The following is a 13292-nucleotide window of genomic DNA, read 5'->3' as shown; positions in this document are numbered from 1 at the left end:
TTGTTAACATATGCTCAAGAAATCCCAGGAAGAGGGCCATGCCCTGTTCTACAGAGGAAGGCAAAAACTTCCACAGTCCTCACAAATCTGACCACAGTGTAAAATTTCTTCCTGACCTCAGATATGATGATCAGGCTGACCCAGAGCAGAGGGGCAAGACCCTCTAGCCAGAAACCTCTGGCTTTATGTCCCAGTAGGAGTACTGGCACACACCAGTCAAAATCCACAGTGCTGGCTGTAACCAACAGGCAACGTCTCTGACAAAGGCTTCAAAAACCTCATAGTAGTGCAGGGTGCGGAGGGGGGAATTTCCTCCCTGTCCCATGTGGTGATCAGCAAAGCCCAGAAGCATGAGAAAGAACCATAGTAGAACACAGACATGGCCTAAATCATCTCCAACTAGTGGCTGTCCACCCTCTTCTTGAACACCTCTAGTGATGGAGAGTCCACAAATTCCCCAGGCAGCATGTTCCACTGCCTCATTATTCTAATACGCAGTGCTTAAGGTTTCAACATAGGATTCAGGAGATGCAGGTTCAATTCTGTTTTCAATTCCAGTGTTCACCACATGAATATCTAGGAGTTATACCTGGGCTCTGATTTTCCCCTCATTTTTCAGAAAGCAAAAAGAAGCCTGGTACACATCCACACATAGTATTTTTGCACCATTAATACTGTTTTAAAATAACCTTTCTGTGAGCAATGCTGCTGTTAGGTCGCAGAGTGCCACCTGGAATCATAAAGTCACATGTTCATACAGTTTCATACAGTATGAGTCTCATACAGTTCATACTGTCTCATATAGTCACATGTTCATAGCCTTTAAACAATCCCAATTTAAAATAGAAAAGCATCCCCTTCATCAGATGTTTCAGCCAAATCTCTCCCAATTTGTAAACAAATTCCTAAGCTTTGTACTATCAAATAATTCTAGTCATCATGGACCATCTGCTGCAAGTCTTTTTAGATCTCTATTTATTTATATTGTATTTATATATTTTTCTACAGTATCAGAAAAAAGAACAGGCCATAATGATCCCCCCAAATGGATCCAAAAGAATTGCCATGCTTGCTCAAACCTGTGGTTCATCTAAATCCAGTGTTCTGCCAAAGGCAATGATCAGTCACAGCTTGTACTATGGAAGATGCAAAAATCCCCTAGAGGAGGCAATTATCGGCAGTGGGAAGTATCAGCTTTCTGTTGTACTCCATCCTGGGATCATTTGTAGTTGAAACATTCCAAAACATTGATCAGAATGAGGTTTTATGCTTTGGCAGATCAGCTGTGGTGCCCTGCACATTAAATCCATATCAGATGTCATTTTGACAAAAAAACTACAGTACACACACAGTTTTCTGCCCTTGAAATCAATTAATTCTGTTTTAAACAATGCTCGCACATGCCATAGTCTGTCTGCAGAACAGATTGCATAAGTCTGAAAGTAAAGGGGAGACGAGAGAAAAAGTTTTAGACAGAATGCAAATCTCAAACAGCATAATGCTTGTTGGATGAAAACCTGGCCTCATTGAAATCAATGAAAACTTTGCCACTGACTTCGCTGTGGTCAGGATCTCACCTTTGTTTTTTCAGCTTATCTTCTAAAACCTATTGGTAGGCCAAGATCCTATATTCTTCAGTAATTCACACAACGGATTATTTCATGAGTACAGTTGCTCTTGAAAATAAGAAGTTAGCATAAAAATTAACTGTATCTCATTTTAGGTACTGTGACAGGCACCGCAGTATTTTCTTTGATGTTTTTTAACACTGACATTTCAGCCTTTTTACTAAATATGCATTAGAGTCCAAATTTAGTTCTTAGTTATATGACTGCAGCTCAAGAGACGCCTCATTTTGCTTGCTTGTGCTGCCTAAGCTTGCATCAGATTAGTGCATCTGAATGTGCGAGCAAAAATAACTTTTGAAGTACTTCTGGAGCATGCCTCCCTGCCATAACCAAGAGACTGGAGGCCCCACACTCCGCTGTGTGTCTCCTTGTTCTAGCCGCAATTTTGAAGTGGTCCAGTCGGGAGGTGTGGCAGGCGGCTGTAGGTCTGTATGTGCCTGAAATGCTTCAAATGTTACATCTGTCCCAACTCTGAGAGAAGAGTTTGATTTCTAACTTGAAAACACCTATTATGTAACGGAAGTGAAAATGTCTCACAAGAAAATAATTTAGCGGGTGAATGGCTTATTAATTTGTGGACTAGGAAATGATACCACAAACCCAGACATTACTGTTCTTTATTTACTGCATTGATTCTATCTAGTATGAGAGAGCGGGTTCCTCCCCATAAAAATACACAGCAGAACATTTAAAGATGTTAACATTCAAAGCTATAACCATCTGCTTATCACAGACATCTGCTGCATCAAAGCAGCAGACTATGAAAAGTCCAGAAGGCTTTAGTGTTCAAAAGATGCATTTGCCAGGAGACTAATAAAAGGCATGAATGTACATAAATTCTGAAAATACAGCCTCATTTCCTTGCTAGAGTATGGTGACTCTGACTTAGCATGAATAAGATGAGGCAAAGGAAATAAGAGTGTCATATCAAGTGACACCCATCTCCAAATTGTACCTAAATCTAGCATTACACAGATCATCAATATGTGAAAATATTCTTTACCTCATGGCCCTCCAAAATGTAACTCTTTCCACCCACAGTGGAAGTTTTCCCACAGTGAGCCATATCCTTTTCTCACTGGAGACAAATCAGGTTTTGCCACCAAATTCATAGGGAGCAGAATAAGGTTAAATAAATATCCCACGAATATTCCTCAGCTCTCCAATATTTATGCACATGGAACCTGATTCAACTGACTGAAGTCCTGGGGTGTATTTTCTTTGGCTTCAGTGGACTTTGGCTCAGCCCCTTATACTGGACACTGTTCTCTTCATCCCCTCAAAGTTCCTGTCGCTAAAGGTGAAAAAAGGACAAGGGAAGTTAAGGTTTGTGGTAGGGTTGGGAGTGGTATCCAGCCCTCTGTAGCAGTGTCCCTTTGTCTTTGTGGAGTACATTGCACGACGAGATACTGTGGTAATACCGTATTTTATCACATAAAATGCAACTTAGAATAAGATACACCCTTTGTTTTTGAAAGGCAAAATGAAGGACAGAAGAGTTTTTCTTGTAGTAACTGACCAGCAGCTGTCGGGGAGCCAAGCCTGCTCATTGTTCTGCTCCCTGGGGATTGTGTGCAGACTATACTTTTGCTTTTGCAGGGTAAGAAGCAGAAACTGCTCTTACTGTATTTCTTTGCATATAATGCTCACTACAATTTTCAGCAGCTAGTTTTTGGAAAAAATGTGTTTTATATGCAAGATACATCGTATAAATATAATAATAATAAAAATAATAACACTAATTAGTATTACCAGGTGGAAGTCTAACAGGTTTTCATTAAGGAGTCTACAGAAGACAGCTAGTGTCTGTAGGAGAGCTAAAGGTATGGAAGGAGACACCTGCTAGAGGGTATTTATAGGTGGGAGAGAAAGTGATCCTGCTAGAAAGTCAAAGGGCATTAGGTACTTTTGTAAAACTATAGCGATTGTGGGCAAGCTTAGAATCTATTTGAGTAGGAGGAGATATAACATTTGGATAAGCTTCAGGTGAACCCCTGATATTTTCAAAATATCACAAAAACAAACCTGCCCTGCATAATAAAGATACACAGCTTTCGAAGCTTTTTTGGTACAACAGTGGCTCTTCATTCATTTGTCAAACTATCTGCACATATGAAATCAATACAAGAAGGGGCCAAAAGCCTATACTGCGTACTTGAGCATAGCGACATCAGTGGGAATTTGGCCTGGGCAAAAAATGTGTAGACTGTGGGATTTAGCTTAACATTAATAAAATATATCACTTCTTTAGGCTGCAGCATGAAGAGCAGAGAAAGTTTTAAGAGTAAAAAGGCCACACAGTAATGATTAATGTGGAATTTAAATACAAACAAGAACAGTGAGACGAGCTATTATAAAGCAAGCAAAGCATCTCATATGCCTTTCCCAACCCTAATGACTACAACATGAATCCCACTAATATCCCAAGTTTAATACTGTTCACACAATACTACAGACCTCAGTAATACCCCTGTGTAAACCTGTTTTCCATTCATGACTTTTATTCACATAGGTTTTGCATGTTGCTGTCAGCTTCATACTGCCCTTTAAAGCACAGTATGAAATTAAAGAAATCACAAATATAGACCAGAACGATCAGCAATCTTAAAAGCAAGGAGAGTCAGAGTGACGAGCATACAGATTCTACTTCTAACACAGTTCACCAGCAAAGCATTCTTTGAATAGGTGAGTTATTTATCTTGCCCATGGGTATTCATTATTCAGTGCAACACAGACAGATAAAAACAGAATTAGCATTAGCAAACTTAGGTGGAATTTGGGTTATTTAAGAATCTTTACGAGATGAGAGAATAAAGAAAGTTTGTTTCACAGAAATGAAGCCCTTTACTTACATGGCTTGCAAGAGCTCCTAGCAGCTGGAGTCTCTGAATTACAGTGCATGCAGATGTTTTGCTTTGTTGAAAAACCTCTAACTTTGGCACCGAAGACTGCACATAACTCTCTGGTGCTTCAGATTGATAAGTAATTTCCTGATTCCCCTTTAAAAATATTCTCACATACTGTTTTATCAGTGATGCACACTGACAGCAGAATGTAAAGCAGAGAGAATATCATTTGTTATTAAGAGTTCCCTTCTTGGTTGAATCCAAAAAAAGAATCCTAGACCTCAGCAACTTGAGTAAATCTGCTATATCTGTTGGCTCTCTTCTGAATGCATACTTGAGCAGTAACATAAGAGTGGGCAATTTCAGCATAGGAACTGTGGTATGTCATGTTAAACACTAGCATGTTATATGAATACTTCCTGCAGAGAGACATTGGAATAAACATTGTGCATGTTTTTGGTTCTTTGTTTGTTCATAAAAATAAAATAAATAGAATAAATGTCTCACCCTCTCATCTTTCAACTCCCATGAAGAATCAGGCTTCTTAGTTTTGCTCCTTCTGCTTATTCTCATTTATATTTCTAATTAGTTCCAATTGACTATTATAAATGTTCATTTCTAACAGTTTTAATATCTCAGCCAGTAAATGCAACCCAGATTGAAGTTTGGCATTCACAGTATCATATATAGCAGTGGAGTAGACTTAGCCTTTTACAGCTTTTTCCTTCCTCCTAAAAAAGGTTGGCTTTTATTTTTTTCCTTTCCCACTTTCCATCTCTCTCCTCTTTCATTCTGTCCTTTGGTACTATTTCAAATATTTCTAGTTTTCATAAAACAACAAGACAGGCCTTTGGACCAAATGCCACTAGAGCAAATGGTTAGTGTGTGTCAAAAACAAGCTGGGCCAAGATACTCAGCTATAAGATTTGAGTAAAAAGAAAATCCATGCTCTTCAACAAAATAGATGCAAAATTATTGGGCAAATTGGTTTAAAAATATAAGTCAGTTCCCATTTTAAAGATTAGTCCTGCAGGTGCCAAATTAATAACCTCTCTCTTCCATTCTCAACAGAAAGAAGCATAGAAGCATACTTTCTATAACAATGGAAAGTGCCTTTCTTGCTTTTTAAAGAATACTTTCTAACCCTTTCAAACTGTAAGGTCTGTTGATATTTTGGTATGGACTATATTGGTTACTAGTTTTAAAAACAGTCCCACAATCCCTAACTCAATATAATTATTCCTAAGGGAGTAACTCCTCATCATTATGTAGAAATTTAGAAGAAAGATTAGGGACCATCCGAACATCACCTATACTCTATTTAGAGATCTTAAGCCCAATGGCTTTCTGCTACCCCTACATCATAGACTTTCACAAGATAAAGAGAGTGAAATTCAATCCAGTATATAAAACAAGAATACTACCATTAGCTTTAGTGAACCTAGCATGAATTTTAAGGTGTACTTGGACAGACATACAACAATTTACAGACTGGAGAATCTTTTCAAAGCACATGCATATTTCCTATTAACACCGAAAAAGTTACAAATAGTGAAGGCAACGGGTGAATGGTAGACAGCATTAATGTCAGCAGCAAAACTCCTATAGACTTCAATAAGTTGTTCTCTTAGCTCATTGCTTTCTTTTATTATAACTCACTCTAATTTTATATTTGATATATCAAAGCAGCTGTATCGGTGACAGGACATTCTGGAACCAAAGGATTACACAATGGAATCTTTCTTCTTCTGTGGCACGCACGGTATCGTTTAGGACTGTGCGAAATGGCAGCGTTGCGTGTCACCCAGTGTTTCGACGGTTCGACAGAACAGCGTTTCATTTTGAATTCTGTTTCGCTTCGAAGCGGCTGTTCCTTTCTGTTCCGTTGAAACAGTTTCGCCGTTTCAATGCTGTTTCAGCGTGTCACCCATAGGCTATAATGGGGAAGGTTGAAACAGCATATAACTTTGTCATTTCTGGCCTGATTTGGATGGAACTTGCAGGAACGGTAGCCCCTTCTAAGGGCATGAAGTCTGCCAAGATTCAAGGAGGTAGGTGGAGGGGGCTCAGGGAAACTGTACCCCAAAGTCTTGAAAGCAAAACTTGTGTCACATGTATATGTTAAGCCACAGCGAGGTCAAAACTGCAAGCCTGCTAGCCCCTGTGGAGGCCACAAAGCCTGCTAAGTTTCAAGGAGATAGGTGCAGGGGTTTGGAGGAAACTGTACCTCAAGCGGCAGAGAAGTAAAACTCGTGACATGGGTGATACTGTGTGTGTTAAGGCACAGCAGGTTGAAAGCTGCAGGCCTGCCAGCTGTCACAGAGATCGGTGCAGGGGGTTCTGGGGCCCTGCACCCCTAGCTGCTGACAGGTAAACTCGTGTCATGGGTGCTTGTGGGGCTGTGTCTGTCTTGTGGCAGAGGGGGGTGAAAACTGCAGGCCTGCTGGCCCTGCTGCGGCCACGATGTTGGCTACAAAGGACCAACTGGGGAATACCCTTCTGGTCAGTGTCGAGTCCCTGTTCCCCCGAGCACTACCAGGAGTGACTAGAAATAACGGTTACAAGCTGGCAGAGGGTAGATTCAGACTAGACATCAGGAGGCGCTACTACACTGTCAGGGCGGCTAGGGTCTGGAACCAACTTCCAAGCGAAGTGGTGCTGGCCCCTACCCTGGGGGTCTTTAAGAGGAGGCTAGATGAACACCTGGGAGCGGCTGACCAGGGGGTATTCAGTCCCAAGAGTCGGTCTCTAGTGTTCATTAGTTCAAACCGGAGGTTCTGTACCTTTAATTGTGAAGTTTCAAAGGGTACCCAGCTCTGTATTGATTCTTTCCTCTGGTTCCTCTGTGGTTTTATAGGTGTTAATCCTTGCTCACTAACTCATTATCAGAGCTAGCTACTGTGTTATGCAGTCAATCATGATTCACTCAGGGACCAGCTCAATACAGGAAGGTCACAGTTCAATTCCCACCCTTGCTAACATTGTTATATGGTACGACTTATTTTAAAACATAAAGTACATTTGCTACAAAGTTAAAAAGCATAAAATATAAAAGGGTGAAATGCCATGACACATTCAACAAATAGACCAAGTACAATGAAGGGGAGACATACCAATGCAGAATACTATTTTACACCCATAAAAGCACCTACAAAATATATTTTTATTACAAGTATACCTTAACTTTGGTTTATGATCTGACTTTTGCATCCATCTAAAAAACTAGAATTTTATGATGATCCTGCGAGTTTCATAGTTTCATAGTTGGTAGGGTTGGAAGGGACCTGAGTAGATCATCAAGTCTGATCCCCTGCCCTGGGCAGGAACAAGTGCTGGGATCATAATACCCCAGCTAGATATCTATCCAACCTCCTCTTGAAGACCCCTAAGGTAGGGGAGAGCACAATCTCCCTTGGGAGTCCATTCCAGAGCCTGGCAGCCCTCACCATAAAGTTATGCCTCCTGATATCAAGCCTGAACCTATTCTCAATCAATTAGGTATATCTTGACACCGGTGCTTAGTATTCATAGCTAGTTACAGTGAGTGTGTGTGTATGCATGAATGTGTGTTTTTGAGGGGATCACCCCCAAGTTTTATGATGTGACTTTTGCATCCATCTAATAAACTAGAATTTTAAGATGATTCTGTGAGTTGGTCCTTTGTAGCCAACATCATTAATTCTATATTAATTTAATACTCTACAGCATTATAACCTCACACTGGAAGTATTCCTGTTACCAAACCAGTGACACACACATCCCATGTGCTTATGGACCCATTACTGATAAATGCTTCCCCACAATTTTTTCTGTAACAAACACTGTTGCAAGTCTTTTCTCTGTGCACTCTCTGCAGCATCCCACTCATTAAAGTCTTCTAGTTGTTGACTCAGATCCCAGGTGCAGTCAGGTGTACTTCTGAGCCACACTTCTGGGCTAGAAACAGAAATTGCACATAAACCAGTATAAGTGATCAGAAACTGGTTCAAAGCTGTACTTGATTTGACCCTCTAACCTAAATAATATAAATCTTTTTTATACAGATAATTTTTATATGTTTAACACTGAAAAATGCAAGGTTCTCCACCTTGGGAGGAAAAACCTGCAGCTTCCTTATAGGCTCGGCAGTGCTACGTTGGATAGCACTACAGAAGAAAGAGACTTGGGGGTCATCATTAACCACAAGATGAACATGAGCCTGCAATGCGATGCTGCGGCTAGTAAAGTGACCAAAACACTGGCTTGCATCCATAGATGCTTCTCGAGCAAATCCTGGGACGTCATTCTCCCCCTGTACTTGGCCTTGGTGAGGCCGCAGCTGGAGTACTGCATCCAGTTTTGGGCTCCACAATTCAAAAAGGATGTGGAGAAGCTTGAGAGAGTCCAGAGGAGAGCCACGCGCATGATCAGAGGTCAGGAAAACAGATCTTACGATGATAGGCTGAGAGCCATGGGACTCTTTAGCCTGGAAAAGCGCAGGCTCAGGGGTGATCTGATGGCCACCTATAAGTTTATCAGGGGTGACCACCAGGATCTGGGGGAACATTTGTTCACCAGAGCGCCCCAAGGGATGACGAGGTTGAACCATCACAAACTCCTGCAAGACCGTTTCAGGCTGGACATAAGGAAGAATTTCTTTACTGTCCGAGCCCCCAAGGTCTGGAACAGTCTGCCAGCAGAGGTGGTTCAAGCACCTACATTGAACACCTTCAAGAGTAAATTGGATGCTTATCTTGCTGGGATCCTATGACCCCAGCTGACTTGCTGCCCTTTGGGCAGGGGGCTGGACTCGATGATTTCCCGAGGTCCCTTCCAGCCCTAATATCTATGAAATCTATGAAATCTATGAAAATTTTGTTCATTCATTCTACAGTAATAAAATATTCCAGGTGTACATGAGTAAAATGCACATAAATAAAATGGGTTCTTAAAATTGTAATTTGGGTTGGGTAATTTATTGATGTAACTTGGTCAGTGCTGAGAGAGGTGGCCTGCTTACCTTCTTATTCTTTCTTGCTAATGTAAATTTTGTAATACTTTGCAAGTTGTTGAAATTGGGTTTCAATTTGCCTTAATAATATTTGAATTAGGAATGTAAATATAAGGTAAAAAATTATCCATTTAACATCCTGTAAGTTTATCGGTTAAACAGTTAACTGATAATGCCCTTCTTGTCTGCACAGAGGCAGAAAAGGATCTTGGAGTTGCTATTGATTCCAAGATGAACATGGGCCGCCAATGTGGGGATGTGGTCAGGAAGGCTAACCGCACCTTGTCATCCATCCGCAGATGCATCACGAGCAGGTCCAAGGAGGTGATCCTCCTCCCCCTCTACATGACATTGGTCAGGCCACAGCTGGAGTACTGCATCCAGTTCCAGGCGCTGCATTTTAGGAGGAATGTGGACAGCATCGAGAGGGTCCAGAGGAGGGCCACTTGCATGATCATGGGGCAGCAGGGTAGGCCCTACGAGGAGAGGCTATGGGACCTGAACCTGTTCAGCCTCCACAAGAGAAGGCTGATGGGGGACCTGGTGGCTGTCTATAAACTTACTAAGGGGGACCAGCAGGCAATGGGAGAGTCCCTGCTCCCCCGAGCAGTACTGGGAGTAACAAGGAATAACGGCCATAAGTTGACTGAGAGTAGGTTCAGGCTAGACATCAGGGAACATTACTTCACAGTCAGGGTGGCTGGGAGCTGGAACCAACTTCCAAGGGAAGTGGTGCTCGCTCTTACCCAGGGGTCTTCAAAAGGAGGCTTGACAATCACCTGGCTGGGGTCGTTTGACCCCAGCATTCTTTCCTGCCATGGCAAGGGGTCAGACTTGATGATCAGCTTAGGTCCCTTCCGACCCTATCAACTACGAAACAACAGAAGTTCAGTTGTACATAAACCACTTTCAAAATGCCTGAAACCAGTTTAAGATAAACCTGGATGGATGTAGTATCAGATTGAATTGGTTGAGGTTAAAATGGTTTGTCCCAGATCCCCTTCAGATTCAAGCTAACTCACAGTCCCCCAGCATCCTAGGATGCTTTGCACCTCCCCTACAACCCCCCCTCACAGGGGGTTAGTCTTGGCCCAAGCTATGTATTCCAGCCCAGCAGGGAGGCATGCTGTAGCACCCCCTGGCTTCTGGACTGGGTCCTTAAGGCAGCTAGCTGCATTTCCAGAATCAAGAGTGAATGTCTGTTCACTTGCTTATCAGTTCAATCTATGCAGCTTAGACTAACCTGCGAAGAAGGAGGTGATTCAGCCTTAGGCTTTCTGACTGTCTGTACTTAGCCCTGTGGGGTGTTCAGGGGTGCCCTTCAACCCCAAACCCCTCTCTGCCTCTGCTGCTTGACCACTGAGGACACATTGGGCATGACAACATGTGCAATTAACACCAGAGCAGCTACCTCCCACCCCCACCCTTGACCCAGGCAGCTGCCTCTGCCCAACCCCCACTCTGATTGTGGAGCTTGGCAAGGACAATGTTCCCTTGTCTGTGCAGCAGGCAGCTCCACATCTGGCTCCAAGATCAAAGTCAGATACTGGGACATTGCCCACTCTGATTTTGGAGCTGGGGCTAGGAGCTGCCTGCTGCAATGGCAAGGGGACATTGTCCCTGCCTGGGCTCTGTGATTGAACACTTTTACAGGTCTCTTCTTTTGAAATGTAAATTTATCCTTTTCTGGAAGGGTCTGGCTCAAGTGCCAGAGACCATGTTGGCAAGGATCTGTTTGATGAATAAAAAAAATCATGGAAGAAAATTAGCACCTGACAAGTGTGCGTAAGTGAGGAATTTAGTACTGCCTTACTGAATAGTCTTGGCTAAAATATAAACATACATGACAATTACATTTATTTCAAATACCACAGTTCATGCAAACATAATCATGTATGTACACATGCCATATCAGTAAAACAAATTCAAGAAGACATATATAACATTCCACAAACACCTGAAAATATTGTAGGTTTATGACAGTAATACATATGTGCAATCATTTCATTAAGCCTATCATCTTGTTCTCTGTGGGTTTTCATTTTCAATCATTTTCACAATCCATTTCAAAATTTCCTACCTTATTTTTCAGCCTTGTTAGGGGCTTGTCATACACTGCCTGTTATCCTTTGTTTAAAACCTCCCCCTCATTCTCTTCACCCATCTAGTCCTCTTTTCATTTTTCTGATGTTCTTTACCAGTTTTGTTAGCGATAGTGGAAGAAGCCTCCCTTCTGTAGTCATCTTGTTTCAGACTTTTTTCATTAAATCAGCAGCAAATACATCTTCTCTCTCTTGTTTATGCATTGAAATTTAACTGTTATTTCCTTTCATTCAGCTTCATAGATGTATTTTCACTTATTTTTAAAATGCAGAGTATGTGGGACACACTTTATCTGAACGATACTCAACAGACTAGGACTAAGTACATGTGTCCATGTTTCAGGAACTGGCTCTAAATGTTACAGTGTGCTACTATGCTAGCCAGCTGTCTGTCTCAATAAAAGAGGCTTTAACATCCAAAACTGTTTGTGAGCTATTACTGGATTCCAAGTTTGATTTCATGGCCACTATACTATACTATACTATGCTATGCTATACTATATTATACTAGCACCCACCCCCTCATAAAGCTCTTTGAGACATTCGGCGTATATCAAGCACAACCCCCTCCTCCCCATTCTGTTACATAAATATATCTTCAGTACAAATATCTGGAATACACAACCAGCTTCAAGGCCAACTACTTAGCTACAGGTGTTCCTTTATATTCCTACTTCCAGGTTTTCATTTACTTGACAGACACACAATTCAGCCTGTGGTACACTTACCCAGCATGTGTACAGATTGTTTAGCTGTTCTCAGTCCTCAGGCCCATTGCAGCCATAGAACAGCTGTGTAAAGCTAGAACAGTGTTCCAAGTGTTTTGTTTCACTACAACAAAAAGTATTTGTGTCTTCTTGGTACAGTAGTAGATAGTAGCGGTCTCTAAATACTATTGCAAGGTATAAAGCCTCCTCTGTTTTACTAAGCAGAGAGAGGAAGTTAGCTGGGCAGTTTTTAAGCAGTTTGCTGGGACCAAGAGGAGGAAGAGGACAAGAAGCCAAGCAGCAGTTCCCATTCTGGGAAAGGTAAGTGAACCAGGGCTGCCCTTGTGTTTGGCTTGCTGAGTGTTTGTTTGGTGGGGTGGGTGTTTGGGCATGTTTTCTGAGCAGCTGGGCATGCTCCTAGCTCAGGGGTGGGCAAAATGCAGCCCGGGGGCCAGATGTGGCCTGCCAGGCCATTCTATCCATCCCATGGGGCCCCTAAAAATTTAGAAAATTAATATTTATCTGCCCCTGGCTGCCTGTCATGCAGCCCTCGATGACTTCCCAAAATTCAGTAAGTGGCTCTCCACCTAAAATAATTGCCTGCCCCTGTCCTCAGCTGGATGATTGCTGCCTGTGTCTGACAAAATCCCTAACAAGGGGGTGGAGCCAGTCCAGGCCCAGGAGTATATAAAAGGAGACTCCCAGAGCAACCAGGGAGCAAGTGATCAGGGGAAGTAAATAGGGTAGTTTGCCACCGTGCTCTTTGAAGGGAAGTTTTTAATTAAGTTCTTTCTTTAATTAAGTATAACTAACCTATATTTAGTACTAGTAGCTAAAACTCAGCAGTTTAGGGTGCGGACAGAAGTGCAGCTCCTAGCTGTAACCAAAGATTTCTGCAAAGCATTTTGAGTTGTAGGGTTACCCCCAACTAAACAGAAGTTCACTGTTGGCTCCAAGGAGATGGGGAATCTAGCTGGGGTTGGGAGCCTACAGCCAGGTTCCTATAGCAATGGCCCTGC

General features: G+C 42.1%; 1 protein-coding gene across 10 annotated transcripts in view; it reads right to left on the bottom strand.

Moving 5' to 3' along the window:
• Positions 1-13292, bottom strand: part of C1QTNF7 (C1q and TNF related 7) — a 99532-nt gene that overhangs the window by 58074 nt on the left and 28166 nt on the right. For 3 of the 10 annotated variants that reach the window (XM_090035617.1, XM_090035608.1, XM_090035615.1), the window contains exon 1: positions 4481-4733. The exons of 4 other annotated variants lie outside the window; for them this stretch is intronic. The gene's annotated coding sequence lies outside the window, so the exon portion shown is untranslated. Of the gene's footprint in view, positions 1-1079; positions 1437-4480; positions 4734-4981; positions 5154-11544; positions 11841-13292 lie in introns of those variants that run through there. 3 more of the 10 variants (XM_090035612.1, XM_090035614.1, XM_090035611.1) reach the window with 3 other exon arrangements.

This window comes from Crocodylus siamensis, chromosome 2 (genome assembly GCF_052110815.1).
Source record: "Crocodylus siamensis isolate JL-2025a chromosome 2, ASM5211081v1, whole genome shotgun sequence".
Taxonomy (NCBI): Eukaryota; Metazoa; Chordata; order Crocodylia; family Crocodylidae; genus Crocodylus; species Crocodylus siamensis.
This window is presented reverse-complemented; position numbering and strand designations above follow the sequence as displayed.